The sequence below is a fragment of the Phalangium opilio genome, unplaced genomic scaffold, assembly GCF_054372755.1.
Source record: "Phalangium opilio isolate 3A_F unplaced genomic scaffold, DU_Popi_V2 ptg000060l_1, whole genome shotgun sequence".
In the NCBI taxonomy this organism is placed as follows: Eukaryota; Metazoa; Arthropoda; class Arachnida; order Opiliones; family Phalangiidae; genus Phalangium; species Phalangium opilio.
In genome coordinates this window covers 9726649-9741357 of record NW_028324177.1, presented here as the reverse complement: position 1 = coordinate 9741357, position 14709 = coordinate 9726649, and the positions used below count along the sequence as shown (strand labels likewise).

At 39.1% G+C, this 14709-nt stretch overlaps 8 non-coding genes across 8 annotated transcripts; all 8 read right to left on the bottom strand.

Moving 5' to 3' along the window:
• Window positions 1-410: 410 nt before the first annotated feature.
• TRNAE-CUC (transfer RNA glutamic acid (anticodon CUC)) lies at window positions 411-482 on the bottom strand. The gene has a single exon. It is a non-coding gene; the product is annotated as a tRNA-Glu (tRNA).
• Window positions 483-1503: 1021 nt separating this feature from the next.
• Window positions 1504-1575, bottom strand: TRNAE-CUC (transfer RNA glutamic acid (anticodon CUC)). The gene has a single exon. It is a non-coding gene; the product is annotated as a tRNA-Glu (tRNA).
• A 1022-nt stretch (window positions 1576-2597) lies between these two features.
• TRNAE-UUC (transfer RNA glutamic acid (anticodon UUC)) lies at window positions 2598-2669 on the bottom strand. Its single transcript has one exon. It is a non-coding gene; the product is annotated as a tRNA-Glu (tRNA).
• Window positions 2670-2734: 65 nt separating this feature from the next.
• Window positions 2735-2806, bottom strand: TRNAE-UUC (transfer RNA glutamic acid (anticodon UUC)). The gene has a single exon. It is a non-coding gene; the product is annotated as a tRNA-Glu (tRNA).
• Window positions 2807-3008: 202 nt separating this feature from the next.
• TRNAE-CUC (transfer RNA glutamic acid (anticodon CUC)) lies at window positions 3009-3080 on the bottom strand. Its single transcript has one exon. It is a non-coding gene; the product is annotated as a tRNA-Glu (tRNA).
• A 65-nt stretch (window positions 3081-3145) lies between these two features.
• On the bottom strand, window positions 3146-3217 carry TRNAE-CUC (transfer RNA glutamic acid (anticodon CUC)). Its single transcript has one exon. It is a non-coding gene; the product is annotated as a tRNA-Glu (tRNA).
• A 611-nt stretch (window positions 3218-3828) lies between these two features.
• TRNAE-CUC (transfer RNA glutamic acid (anticodon CUC)) lies at window positions 3829-3900 on the bottom strand. Its single transcript has one exon. It is a non-coding gene; the product is annotated as a tRNA-Glu (tRNA).
• A 202-nt stretch (window positions 3901-4102) lies between these two features.
• On the bottom strand, window positions 4103-4174 carry TRNAE-UUC (transfer RNA glutamic acid (anticodon UUC)). The gene has a single exon. It is a non-coding gene; the product is annotated as a tRNA-Glu (tRNA).
• Window positions 4175-14709: the final 10535 nt, after the last annotated feature.

The window sequence follows — 14709 nt, the reverse complement described above, 5'->3', positions numbered from 1 at the left end:
CTCCGATACCGGGAACTGAACCCGGGCCTTCTGGGTGAAGGCCAGATATCCTAGCCAATAGACCATATCGGATCTACTTGAGTTTTCACCATTGAGTTCCTAGTATCGTTTCTTAGTAAAGAATTAAGAAAACTGACCTCCGATACCGGGAATTGAACCCAAGCCTTCTGGGTGAAAGCCAGACTGCCTATCCACTAGACCATATCGGATCTGCTTGGATTTTCACTATTGAGCTTCTTGTATCGTTTCATAATAAAGATTTTAGAAAACTGACCTCAGATACCGGGAATTGAACAAGTGCCTTCTGGGTGAAGCCAGATATCCTAGCCACTAGACCATATCGGATCTGCTTGGGTTTTAACAATTGAGTTCCTAGTATCGTTTCTTAATAAAGTTTTTAGAAAACTGACCTCCGATACCGGGAATTGAACCCGGGCCTTCTGGGTGAGAGCCAGATATCAAAGCCACTAGACCATATCGGATCTGCTTGAGTTTTCACCATTGAGCTTCTTCTATCGTTTCATAATAAAGATTTTAGAAAACTGACCTCGGATACCGGGAATTGAACAAGTGCCTTCTGGGTGAAGCCAGATATCCTAGCCACTAGACCATATCGGATCTCCTTGGGTTTTACCAAATGAGTTCCTAGTATCGTTTCTTAATAAAGAATTTAGAAAACTGACCTCCGATACCGGGAACTGAACCCGGGCCTTCTGGGTGAAGGCCAGATATCCTAGCCAATAGACCATATCGGATCTACTTGAGTTTTCACCATTGAGTTCCTAGTATCGTTTCTTAGTAAAGAATTAAGAAAACTGACCACCGATACCGGGAATTGAACCCAAGCCTTCTGGGTGAAAGCCAGACTGCCTATCCACTAGACCATATCGGATCTGCTTGGGTTTTCACTATTGAGCTTCTTGTATCGTTTCATAATAAAGATTTTAGAAAACGGACCTCAGATACCGGGAATTGAACAAGTGCCTTCTGGGTGAAGCCAGATATCCTAGCCACTAGACCATATCGGATCTGCTTGGGTTTTAACAATTGAGTTCCTAGTATCGTTTCTTAATAAAGAATTTAGAAAACTGACCTCCGATACCGGGAACTGAACCCGGGCCTTCTGGGTGAAGGCCAGATATCCTAGCCAATAGACCATATCGGATCTACTTGAGTTTTCACCATTGAGTTCCTAGTATCGTTTCTTAGTAAAGAATTAAGAAAACTGACCTCCGATACCGGGAATTGAACCCAAGCCTTCTGGGTGAAAGCCAGACTGCCTATCCACTAGACCATATCGGATCTGCTTGGATTTTCACTATTGAGCTTCTTGTATCGTTTCATAATAAAGATTTTAGAAAACTGACCTCAGATACCGGGAATTGAACAAGTGCCTTCTGGGTGAAGCCAGATATCCTAGCCACTAGACCATATCGGATCTGCTTGGGTTTTAACAATTGAGTTCCTAGTATCGTTTCTTAATAAAGTTTTTAGAAAACTGACCTCCGATACCGGGAATTGAACCCGGGCCTTCTGGGTGAGAGCCAGATATCAAAGCCACTAGACCATATCGGATCTGCTTGAGTTTTCACCATTGAGCTTCTTCTATCGTTTCATAATAAAGATTTTAGAAAACTGACCTCGGATACCGGGAATTGAACAAGTGCCTTCTGGGTGAAGCCAGATATCCTAGCCACTAGACCATATCGGATCTCCTTGGGTTTTACCAAATGAGTTCCTAGTATCGTTTCTTAATAAAGAATTTAGAAAACTGACCTCCGATACCGGGAACTGAATCCGGGCCTTCTGGGTGAAGGCCAGATATCCTAGCCAATAGACCATATCGGATCTACTTGAGTTTTCACCATTGAGTTCCTAGTATCGTTTCTTAGTAAAGAATTAAGAAAACTGACCACCGATACCGGGAATTGAACCCAAGCCTTCTGGGTGAAAGCCAGACTGCCTATCCACTAGACCATATCGGATCTGCTTGGGTTTTCACTATTGAGCTTCTTGTATCGTTTCATAATAAAGATTTTAGAAAACGGACCTCAGATACCGGGAATTGAACAAGTGCCTTCTGGGTGAAGCCAGATATCCTAGCCACTAGACCATATCGGATCTGCTTGGGTTTTAACAATTGAGTTCCTAGTATCGTTTCTTAATAAAGAATTTAGAAAACTGACCTCCGATACCGGGAACTGAACCCGGGCCTTCTGGGTGAAGGCCAGATATCCTAGCCAATAGACCATATCGGATCTACTTGAGTTTTCACCATTGAGTTCCTAGTATCGTTTCTTAGTAAAGAATTAAGAAAACTGACCTCCGATACCGGGAATTGAACCCAGGCCTTCTGGGTGAAAGCCAGACTGCCTATCCACTAGACCATATCGGATCTGCTTGGGTTTTCACTATTGAGCTTCTTGTATCGTGACATAATAAAGATTTTAGAAAACTGACCTCAGATACCGGGAATTGAACAAGTGCCTTCTGGGTGAAGCCAGATATCCTAGCCACTAGACCATATCGGATCTGCTTGGGTTTTACCAAATGAGTTCCTAGTATCGTTTCTTAATAAAAAAATTTTGAAAACTGACCTCCGACACCGGGAATTGAACCCGGGCCTTCTGGGTGAAAGCCAGATATCCTAGCCACTAGACCATATCGGATCTATTTGGTTTCTCACAATTGAGCTCATAGTATCGTTGACTAATAAAGTTTTTAGAAAACTGACCTCCGATACCGGGAATTGAACCCGGGCCTTCTGGTTGAAAACCAGATATCCTAGCCATTAAACCATATCGGATCCGTTTGGTTTGTCACAATTGAGCTCCTAGAATCGTTGATTAATAAAAAATTTAGAAAACTGACCTCCGATACCAGGAATTGAACCCGGGTCTTCTGGGTGAAAGCCAGATATCCTAGCCACAAGACCATATCGGATCTGCTTGGGTTTTAAAAATTGAGTTCCTAGTATCGTTTCTTAATAAAGTTTTTAGAAAACTGACCTCCGATACCGGGAATTGAACCCGGGCCTTCTGGGTGAGAGCCAGATATCCCAGCCACTAGACCATATCGGATCTGCTTGAGTTTTCACCATTGAGCTTCTTCTATCGTTTCATAAAAAAGATTTTAGAAAACTGACCTCCGATACCGGGAATTGAACCCGGGCCATCTGGGTGAGAGCCAGATATCCCAGCCACTAGACCATATCGAATCTGCTTATGTTTTCACCATTGAGCTTCTTCTATCGTTTCATAATAAAGATTTTAGAAAACTGACCTCAGATACCGGGAATTTAACAAGCGCCTTCTGGGTGAAGCCAGATATCCTAGCCACTAGACCATATCGGATCTGCTTGGGTTTTAACAATTGAGTTCCTAGTATCGTTTCTTAATAAAGAATTTAGAAAACTGACCTCCGATACCGGGAACTGAACCCGGGCCTTCTGGGTGAAGGCCAGATATCCTAGCCAATAGACCATATCGGATCTACTTGAGTTTTCACCATTGAGTTCCTAGTATCGTTTCTTAGTAAAGAATTAAGAAAACTAACCTCCGATACCGGGAATTGAACCCAAGCCTTCTGGCTGAAAGCCAGACTGCCTATCCACTAGACCATATCGGATCTGCTTGGGGTTTCACTATTGAGCTTCTTGTATCGTTTCATAATAAAGATTTTAGAAAACTGACCTCAGATACCGGGAATTGAACAAGTGCCTTCTGGGTGAAGCCAGATATCCTAGCCACTAGACCATATCGGATCTGCTTGGGTTTTAACAATTGAGTTCCTAGTATCGTTTCTTAATAAAGTTTTTAGAAAACTGACCTCCGATACCGGGAATTGAACCCGGGCCTTCTGGGTGAGAGCCAGATATCCCAGCCACTAGACCATATCGGATCTGCTTGAGTTTTCACCATTGAGCTTCTTCTATCGTTTCATAATAAAGATTTTAGAAATCTGACCTCGGATACCGGGAATTGAACAAGTGCCTTCTGGGTGAAGCCAGATATCCTAGCCACTAGACCATATCGGATCTGCTTGGGTTTTACCAAATGAGTTCCTAGTATCGTTTCTTAATAAAAAAATTTTGAAAACTGACCTCCGATACCGGGAATTGAACCCGGGCCATCTGGGTGAAAGCCAGATATCCTAGCCACTAGACCATATCGGATCTATTTGGTTTCTCACAATTGAGCTAATAGTATCGTTGACTAATAAAGTTTTTAGAAAACTGACCTCCGATACCGGGAATTGAACCCGGGCCTTAGAGGTGAGAGCCAGATATCCTAGCCACTAGACCATATCGGATCTGCTTGAGATTTCACCATTGATCTTCTTCTATCGTTTCATAATAAAGATTTTAGAAAACTGACCTCAGATACCGGGAATTGAACAAGTGCCTTCTGGGTGAAGCCAGATATCCTAGCCACTAAACCATATCGGATCCGTTTGGTTTGTCACAAGTGAGCTCCTAGAATCGTTGATTAATAAATTTTTTAGAAAACTGACCTACGATACCGGGAATTAAACCAGTGCCTTCTGGGTTAAGCCAGATATCCTAGCCCCTAGACAATATCGGATCTATTCGGGTTTTAGCAATTGAGTTCCTAGTATCGTTTCTTAATAAAGAATTTAGAAAACTGCCCTCCGATACCGGGAATTGAACCCGGGCCTTCTGGTTGAAGGCCAGATATCCTAGCCAATAGACCATATCGGATCTATTTCGTTTCTCACAATTGAGCTCATAGTATCTTTGACTAATAAAGTTTTTAGAAAACTGACCTCCGATACCAGGAATTTAACCCACGCCCTCTTACGAGGATCAAAGCTTAAAAGTGACGCCTTAGACCACTCGGCCATCCTGACACGCTTTGAAGCGTTTTCCTAGAAAATGAAGCTATAGTACCACCCCGAAAAACCTCTCGGAAGTCTATGCTCAATAAGATTTTTTTTTAATATTGTTATTTGAAATGGCTGTTTATATATTACTTAAGCTATACTACATCTGTATATAGAATAATCCTTGGTTTAGTGATTTCATGAAGAAAACTAAGACTTAGACTCCGGCGGGTATATTAAGCATCATCCGCAATAGGCTTAGTGAAACAAAGAATAAATAACTGAGGCCTGAGGTGAAGTAAACTTTGGGCTTTGATTTTCGTGTCTGAAATGAAGAGACATCAACGGTTCAGAGTGAGCCGAAAGTTAAATACACTATTAAATAATCAGATTAAGATTTTATAATAGAAGAAAAGATCATTGTGGCAATTAGAATAGTAAAGGGCTAATGGTAAACGGGTAGTAGCTACAGACTTTTTATTCTCTTTATGGTGCGCATTGACTATTAGTGCGTCTAGCTACAATTTAGCTTTGGTGTTATTTAACGTTGACATTCATGTTGGCAAACTAAAAATATTGTTGAGGTGAGACGAGACGATAGTGTTTACACTGCAAACCAGTTGTGAATGTAGCTATCAGAATATAGGGTAAACAGCTGAATCGTAGAGTTCATTTCCTGTTCTTTTCCCCATTGACTGATTTCCATGTGTCCAAGATTTATCCTTATTGGATGTAAAATGTCGTCTGCTTTAATGTATTATTCGCTATGCTTGGAATACTGCTTCAATATTTCGTAAATTTTTACTTCATAAAAGAGAAATAATTCCATATCTAGGTAAATAAGTTTGTAGTAGTAGACCTCTTGACTCGGAGAGGTAATATTTTGGTTTTCCCAACTTGTATATTCTTATTAAGAATAAAACAAGAGGATAAAAAAGGTCTGTCCTCTCGTAATTTTTTAAGCTTTTATCATGATTACTCTATACAACAGTAACAAGGAGTATAAACCCATTAGTGGAAGCAGAATTTTTTTCCCGAAAAAATCTCGCTTATGTTTATCCTCTCTAGACTTCGCTAAAAACGTATTACTCCTACGTAAAATATTAATAGACAGGCAAGGATTCATACCATTAAAGAAAGAGCGCCATATTATCCATATTTTCATTTCATATACAGAGAAAAGAAATTATTATGTTTCTGAGAGGAGTTTCCCATTTGGTTGTTGTTTTGAAAAGTATATCGAAATGCACGGGCCTTGATAGATAGGAGGCAATGAATGAAATATATCGCATGCACGGGCCTTGGCAGATATAGGAGGCAATGATAATCTCTCTCTTTGCACGAGAGGTTTATCTTTAATATTTAAATAAATATAATTATTTTTAAGTATTTTAATCTTCAATTATTAACATTAACTAATAGTTAAATCGTTTAAAATTAAGTTATACCTATTACCATCTCAAACTTTGCTAATAATGACGTTTAAAGTGAAGGGTACCCCTCTTGCCCGCTTTCCTCAAATTTTGGGGTATATATACGATTCGTTTCCATTATAATAGTAAGGAAAAAGCGCAATTGCGAAAACCTTTGGTGGCGATCCCACCTTAGGGAGGCTAGACGTTTCTCGTAACCCTAGCTGATCGCCGCGTATATCCTAAAACCAAACGATGATAATGGAGTAGAAGCCAATGATACAGATTGGTGTCTATGTGGAATAGACGTAAGACCAGTGGATGGTGGTGTTAGAAGCCAGTGTAAGTGCAGACTGGTGTAAATGTGGGATTGACAAAGAACAGAAGCTGGTGGTGATTAGAATCCAGTAAGAACAGACTGGTGTCCGTGTGGGATGGACGAAGACCAAAAGATGGTGGTGATTAGAAGCCAGTAAGAACAGACTGGTGTCCGTGTGGGATGGACAAAGACCAGAAGATGGTGGTGTGAGAACTCAAGTAGAGGAGCCATTTCCGTGACTGTGAAAGCAGTTCGGAAATGGCGAACACGTTTGCTCCGATTCGCAAACTGCGAACGCGGTCACGTGGGTGTAACAACGGACAGACACACACACACCCACCCACACCCACACACACACACACACACACACACACACATGCCTGTCGATTTTAGAACCTCTCCGTGACATACGTCACTCGGAGAGGTAAAAAGAATTAGGGTTGGCTATTTCTATTACACGCAAAGAAAAAAAAATTTAATATAAGGACAAGGTTAAAGTTCGAACAAATAAAAACTACCTATAATAGATTAAAATACAACCAGTTCGAGCCCGACCACCCCTAAAAATATAAAGAAAAGAAAAAATCCGTACACGCCTTTACCCGAGATAGCTCAATGCAGCTTATCTAGGGGTTCTATAGAAATAGCCAACCGAGTTTTCTTGTATTGATATGACTGAATAAAAAGGTCACTTGAAACTTGGACACTCTCAAGGAGAGAGAACCGCGTGTTCAGTCGGAATAATAAAATAAAAACTTTTTAAAAAACTTGCATCTTCATTTAGTTTAGTTAGGAAGATTGCCTTAGAAAAACTTGAAATAACTTAGCCCAAACTCGAAATCATTTTGATTTCAAAAAAAAAAAACTTTTAGAAACCATTAAAAAGGTACGAGATTTTTCAGTCGGTTTCGTGAACCTTTTAAAAAATCAGCACCGCTCTTCCAAGGAAGAACTATTCCGTTTTAATAGGCTTTAAAGTAGCTATTTGTTTAACAACAAAGTTATAATTTAATTCTAGGAGAGCTCTCTTAGATAAGACTTCATACTGCACTTCATGAATAAGGAGGGTTTTTTGTTTGGATGAAACGTTTTAAAGTTTTTAAGTCCGAATCTTATTTATTCCTGATAAAGTTAACTACACACTGAAGTTCTTTTAAAGAATTATCACAATAGATACCTCATGGCTATAAAATCGTCGAAAATAATCGCATATCCTTGCTCAAACTTTTTAACCCCTTTAATTGTCATAAAATGCACCTTTAAATTCTTGTGGTACGGGAAAATACCTTTAATGGTCTGAAATGCACCCCTAAATGGAGTAAGGACGCTTTTTTGCACCGCTGATCAAAATTTTTGATATCCAAGAAAATACCTATAATGGTTTGAAAACGCACCCCTAAATGGAGAAAGGGCGCTTTTTCACACCCCCGAGTAATATTTTTGATATCCAAGAAAATACCTTTAATGGTCTGAAAACGCACCCCAAATGGAGAAAGGGCGCTTTTTCGCAAGACTGTCCTTATACCGTTTACCCGGAAAAGGACCAATGACCTCTGCAGCGATATTTATTTTTATGGACAGGTTTTGATGAAGTCCACCGAGGTCAAGTAACTTGGCGTGACTTTTGTTGCCAAGCTTACTTGGAAATTCCATCTTGATCTTAGTATCAAGAAGGCCAAAATTCTATTTTGGCGTATAAGGAGTTGAGTCAGCAAGTCCTGGGGCTTAAGCCCTAGCGCTCTTAACTGGATTTATACTAGGATCACCAGGCCAGTGGTCTCCTATGGAGCTCTAGTCTGGTGGTCTAAGGTTCGCCTTAAAACAGCCCAAGATGAACTACGCAAGCTTCAAAGGCTGGCGTGCATCGGTATCATGGGGTCCATGAAGACAGCCCCCACAGCTTCTCTGGAAATCCTTCTCAATATGCTTCCTCTCCACCTCTTTCTTGAGGTAGAAGCTATTATGGGAGGCTGTAGGCTCAACAACCAAGCACTGGGACTTAAGTGACACCAAGCTCATCAGTGAGTACAGCAGTCTTGAGCCATCACTTGCGATGCTCTCAGATAAGTCTGTAGTATCATAGGGTTAGTGTGGAAATCCCTTCATAGACAAAGTCTAGATTATTATTATTATTATTATATCACTTCGACAAGCCCTTCAGCGTGCACTTTCCTAGCTTGGTAGACCACCTTAGTCCTTGGAACTGCGGGGAGACCGTCTGGTTCACGGACGGCTAAAAGACGGACTCTTGAGTTGGTGCCGGGGTTTACTGCTTGACCAAGAAGTTTGGTTATTAAGAGAGCCTTGGCAATTTTGCCAGCGTTTTTCAAGCAGAAATCATGGCCATTTGTTTATGCGCGGATAAGAAAAATTACCGCGGACGGACGATTCAGATCTATTCGGATAGTCAGGCCGCCCTCAAGGCGCTGAATCAGTGCCTTGTCGACTCTAGACTGGTCCTCAGCTGTCTGGATTTGCTGGGTTCTCTGGCTGCCCGCAATACGGTTCAATTACTGTGGGTGCCAGGACACTGCGGATACCTGGGCAATTAGAGGGCTGATATGTATGCCAAAAGAGGGGGGGGGCTGAGGCGAAGTTCTTCGGACCTGAGCCTGCAGTTCATGTCCCCCATGTTATCATTGGCCATAAGATTCACTGCCGTGTGTCTGCACTTCAACTGCAGCTCTGGCTTGATATGGATGGGCAGAAAAAAGCCAAGGAGTTTGTCCCGGGTCCTTCAATTACTAGGGCAAAGGAACTCCTTGCCCTTACCAAAAGCAAAATTAGGCTGGTTACCAGTCTCCTCACTGGACACTGCCGGCTGAATAGACACCTGCACTTATTGGGCATCGTTGATGACCCACTTTGTAGGTTATGCGGGGAGGCAGATGAAACCTCCTCCCATACCCTCTGCAGCTGCGAATACCTCGCGGCCATTAGGTTTGAGCATTTTGACATGCATACTATGGAACCTCACCAGTTCTCTACTGTCTCGGCCAATCGGATTCTCCGATTCATCGAGGCGACAGGACTCTTTGCAGTCTAACCATCTCGGGGTGCACAATAAACCTTTGGTATCGGTGCTCGACGTGGCGACCCGTCACCCCTTTCAACATTAACATTGCATGTTAAATCGTATTATATCCACAACTTTGTTTATAAATAATCCAATTTGTGGATAATGGATAGAAAATGCCGAGCTCTAACTAAAGTTCAGTTAACTGAGTTAAGTATTGAGGGATCGATCAAGAATGCTATACTCATATCGGAGTTGCGGTTTTCCGAGCTTTCGCATTGAAGCGTTACATGCAATTAATGGCATGAGTGAATATTGTGGCCCGTAAAGACCATTAAATTGGTAAAGGTATTTCTCTTAGTTCTAAGCAAAAGCCATTAAGGTTTCACACATAAAATATGTGAGTCTAACGTATCGTGCCCATAGCTTTGACCATGGATTTTATGACTTTCGCGAAGTATAAACTAAGCAAACGAATGAAAACGAACGCAGTTAAACAATTATAAGCTTCTTACCATAGATGACCTCTTTAATGCTAGACCAATCGGCGACGGCTCCAAAACAATTTCTTGCATCGCACTTCGCTGAATTTACTTTTCAAGAATCAATGAATAACGCCATACTCATTTCGGAGTTTCAGTTTTCTCGGCTTTCGGGTTGAAGGGTTATATGCAATTAATGGAATGAGTGAATATTGTAGCCTGTACAAACCTTTAGATTGGTTACGATGTTTTTCATAGTTCTATGGGATTTCAGACACTGGTAAAGGTTTGATTTTTCTCGGTATGTCGAAATGATTCTAATCTTATTTTTGTAAAATATTTGATACTGACTTTAACGCGCATAAGTCTGATTTTCAATTGGATGTAAAGTTTTTCCTTTTATATTTTTGTATTGTGTTTACTGCTTTATATAAATTGGACCGAACTACAATCTGAGCTGTTTTACTTTTGAAGGTTTCAAGGCAAATAGGGTCCGAAGTCCTCGGTCATAATGCGATTATAAAGATCTCCGTAAGTGACTAACATGGAAAGTACTTTAGGTATGTTCAACTTGTAGTTGATGGTGGAGTTGAGTAACTAGGAGAGCAGAGTTTCTTTAGGGTATAAGATCTACGACAAATCCTTTATTTACACAAACCTACTGTGACCGGCGTTGGCGATTAAAAATATCCGAAAGCTCCAATTTTAAGTACTGTTAACATGAGGGTGAAATGTTTCTCCCTTCTGATGTGGAGGCGTAAGGAACTTAGAGCGAGGACATTTTAAAGGGGTGTTGACTTCATCATTACGATACCGAACAAAGTTTGATTTAAAAGAACGTTCACTAGCCACTGCCTCTATCTATTTTTTATCAGAATGATGTTTCCCCCAATACTCTGTGTCTCTCACAGAAATGTGAAGGTCCCTTTACGTCTGTTAGTTTTTTCATTTAATTGACTTTTTCGGCGGACACGACTCGAATATTTCTCATAACGCGCTGTTGTCGCAAGCTTAAAAAAATACATCGCAAACGCCGAGCAAAAGAGAAATCATGTCTCAAACCAGGGATACATTTCATTTTAGAAGTAGGAATGGAGAACAGATTAATGTGGACGATCGTCAAAGTCCCGGACCCCCTTCCACGGGACGGAGGTATGAAAGAGAAGGCTTGTTATAGCCAAAGAGGTAAAAAGAAATTACGTACTTTTTGCCGTCCCCGTCAGCAACGTCATCAAAACGTAGTTTAAGAGAGCCAATAAGGTAATTTAAACTTTTCGTTACGTGTTGGAGGGAGAGGCTCTTTACTGGGCTATGAGTCGGACTGAAGTAAATACTAACCGTTTTCCATTCCTACTTCTAAAATTAAATCTATCCCTAGTGTAGCATTGTAGGTATATCCAACATTAAAATTATAGAGGGTTGTTGCAAAAAGGAAGGTAGGATCAAAGTGCATTTAGCATATCTCTGGTTGATTTTGAATGGGAAACGTTCTATAACATTATGCCCTAAAGACCACCGTTTTCGAGTTATGATTAGTGTGTTTTACAGATGATCCCTCAAATACATTTGCATTTTCTTTCTCATTTTGCATAAATTTAGGTCATCATCAGTAAAAGACTCCGATGAAAACTAATTTACGATGGCCCGTATGGTAAAGTGTCATAAAACATTTTCGACTCAAAATCGGCCAAAGAACCTCCTGTGTTTCGATCCTACCACCCCTTCAAGAACACCCTGTCCCTGTGTATTATGAAAGCATAGTGGGTTCCATAAAATAAGCGATGAGAAAATTCTCTTTCACAACAGTTGAAATTCAATTCGTAAATATATAATGATTGAGAATTTTCCCAGAAATGTTTTGAAGCAATCGCATTAGCGTCACGAGATATCAAAACCTACATTTAAAGGAAAAATACAGGTAACATATCATACATTAAAAGAAAGGCCTTTTCTAAATATGAAAGGAAATACATAAAAAATCAATCATGTAATATTGCAAAATAATTACCATTAATTTAGTACCGCCATTGGTTTATTGGCGTCTGCTAAATCGAACCACTTACCCCTAATGGATTGGTTGCATTCTCACAGACTGAGAGAGGTAAGGCCGTTCTTTTACGGTATATGTTATGTTACCTGACCTTTTCCTTTAAGTATAATAATATTTAAAAGTTACTAACTATATGCAGTAAGTTGAAGTTACGTTACAATTACACTAGTTTTTGTTTACCAGAAGTCCATTTGTTAAGGAAAAGAAACGCCAATTCGATGCCACTCGTCCTGAATTGAAGTATTTGAACCAGACGCCTCCAACGTTCTTACAAGGATTTATTCATAAACAATGCAGCTTTCTTTGAAATCAGAAATAGTCAACATTCGACATTACTTAGTTTGAAAATTCTAAATAATTGTGAAAGTTCTTTGGAATATATAAATTATAAATATGAAATTATAAATGAATACATAAATTCCAGTTAGCAAATGAAATATAGTTTATTTAACCTTTATTGGCAAAGAATGTGTATGCCCAAGGGTTCTATATTATCCATGTGGGAATCAAGTTACGTGTAGACATATAGATCTATAACTGTAGTCGATCGTATTTGATTCCCACCAGGAGGCGTTCTTCTAAAAGAAATACAACGCCACCAGATGCTCCACATCCCTTTTACAAAATTACGATATTCTTTCTAGGGGAAGGTTTTAGAAGTGGTTTGGTTGGGTTCCTTATAGAACCCCTAATTATTAAGCCTGTAGTGGATGTCCTTTTCTTGACCCGTTACAGTTTAGCTTTATGAAATAACCTTCATTAAATATCGCTTTATTGAATTTAAAAGCTGTAAAAATAGCTATCTAATAAACTACATCAGGCAGAAATTTCATACGGGTGTTGGGTAAAGATATTTATTGTAGACTAGCTGTTACCCGCGGCGTCGCTCGCGCGTTATAAGAACTTCCATAAAAATTACATAAAGAATGGGTAGATTTTACTGCAGACTATCATTTTGTAGCACCTTAGGAGCGAAGGCACTCGGTATTGCCCGTCAGCCCATCGGGACATATTTACTACTTTTTATGAGGATATTATTCCAAAAAGAAGGGTTTTTAAATTTCTGGCCGCCTTTTAAAAAGATTGTTAACAAATCAAACCCAAAAGAGTAAAAGACCATTCATCCCACTTATAGGTTAAACGAAACCAGTGTACTAAATATTTGTGAAATCGGTTGAAACGCGCGGACTTCGTTGCATATAGTTTTTTTACATTTCTGAGCACATTTATTAAGATGGCGGCGGATTGGAAAACTCTTTCTTAGTACGCGCTTACTAGTTATTAATAAGAACTGTCTTTGTACACAAAGACGCGAAAAAGTAAGAGATAAGTGTAGAAAATTAATTGTTTGAAGTAACAGATATTCAAATTTTCATTTTTGAAGACGTGATTATAAAACATCAATTATTTGAAAAAATTTCTTATCTTAGTTTTTTTCAAGTAAAATATTTTATCCTTAAACATGTGCATCATTTTAAAAATAGAAAACGTTTGCATTTTCTTTTTTTTTTTAAATTTAGAGTTAGTTTGAGTATTCGGGCCTATAAAGAGAATAAAATGGGCATAAAATTGTTGATAGCAGACAAAATAAAACAAGCATGAAAACTTAACAAAACGTGTTCGTTTATTTTAAAGTTTGCGAGGTTTCAAAAATTGACGTGTTGTATATCTCTCAAAGCTACAGATCCTTTTGACTCTAATAACTACATCACAGTCAAAGGGCGAATGTAATTTTCGGTTCGCAATATTTTCAATTTTGAAATATAAAAATAAATACTTCTAGCTCTATTTTTCAGATATCCGAGTATTTGAACTTCCTCGAAGCAAATGTTTCTAGAAAATAAACAGTAGTATCAAGGTAGTTTCTCTGAAATTTTTGTGAAAAAAACTAAGATAAGAAATTTTTTCAAATAATTGATGTTTTATAATCACGTCTTCAAAAATTAAAATTTGAATATCTGTTACTTCAAACAATTAATTTTCTACACTTATCTCTTACTTTTTCGCGTCTTTGTGTACAAAGACAGTTCTTATTAATATCTGTCACTTCAGTCTTAATATGAATTAAAAATGTTAAGAAACTTGTATCAAAAGTAATATAAGAAACCTCCCTCCCGTAGGGAGGTTTCTTATATTACTTCTGCTAGTATTTTGAAACGTATACTGAAAAGCAGGCGCTCCATTTACGTCTTGTGGTGTTGCGCGTATATTTGTTACCACGTTTGAACTAACAAGGCCCTAACCATCTATTATAGAAGTATTAATCTTGATTGCTTCAACGCCCAGTCCAACTCAAATTGCCTTCCCGTCGTTTTCAAGTGCAAAGCACAGTGGATGCAATAATACAAATAGATTCCGAAGACTTAGGCTAAAAAATTATTACGTAGACCTGTGTACAAAAACAATCTATACACCTGTGCACAAACATATTCCATTGACCTGCGCTGGGTGACCAAATTTCCCAAATTTTATAATTTTTTCTTTTTTCGAATGTCTTCCTATTAGTTCCTATAATTTCGATAATTTTCCTATATTTTCCTATTTTTTGATATTGTAGATATTTTGTGCGCTCTCACTTTTGGTTTTGT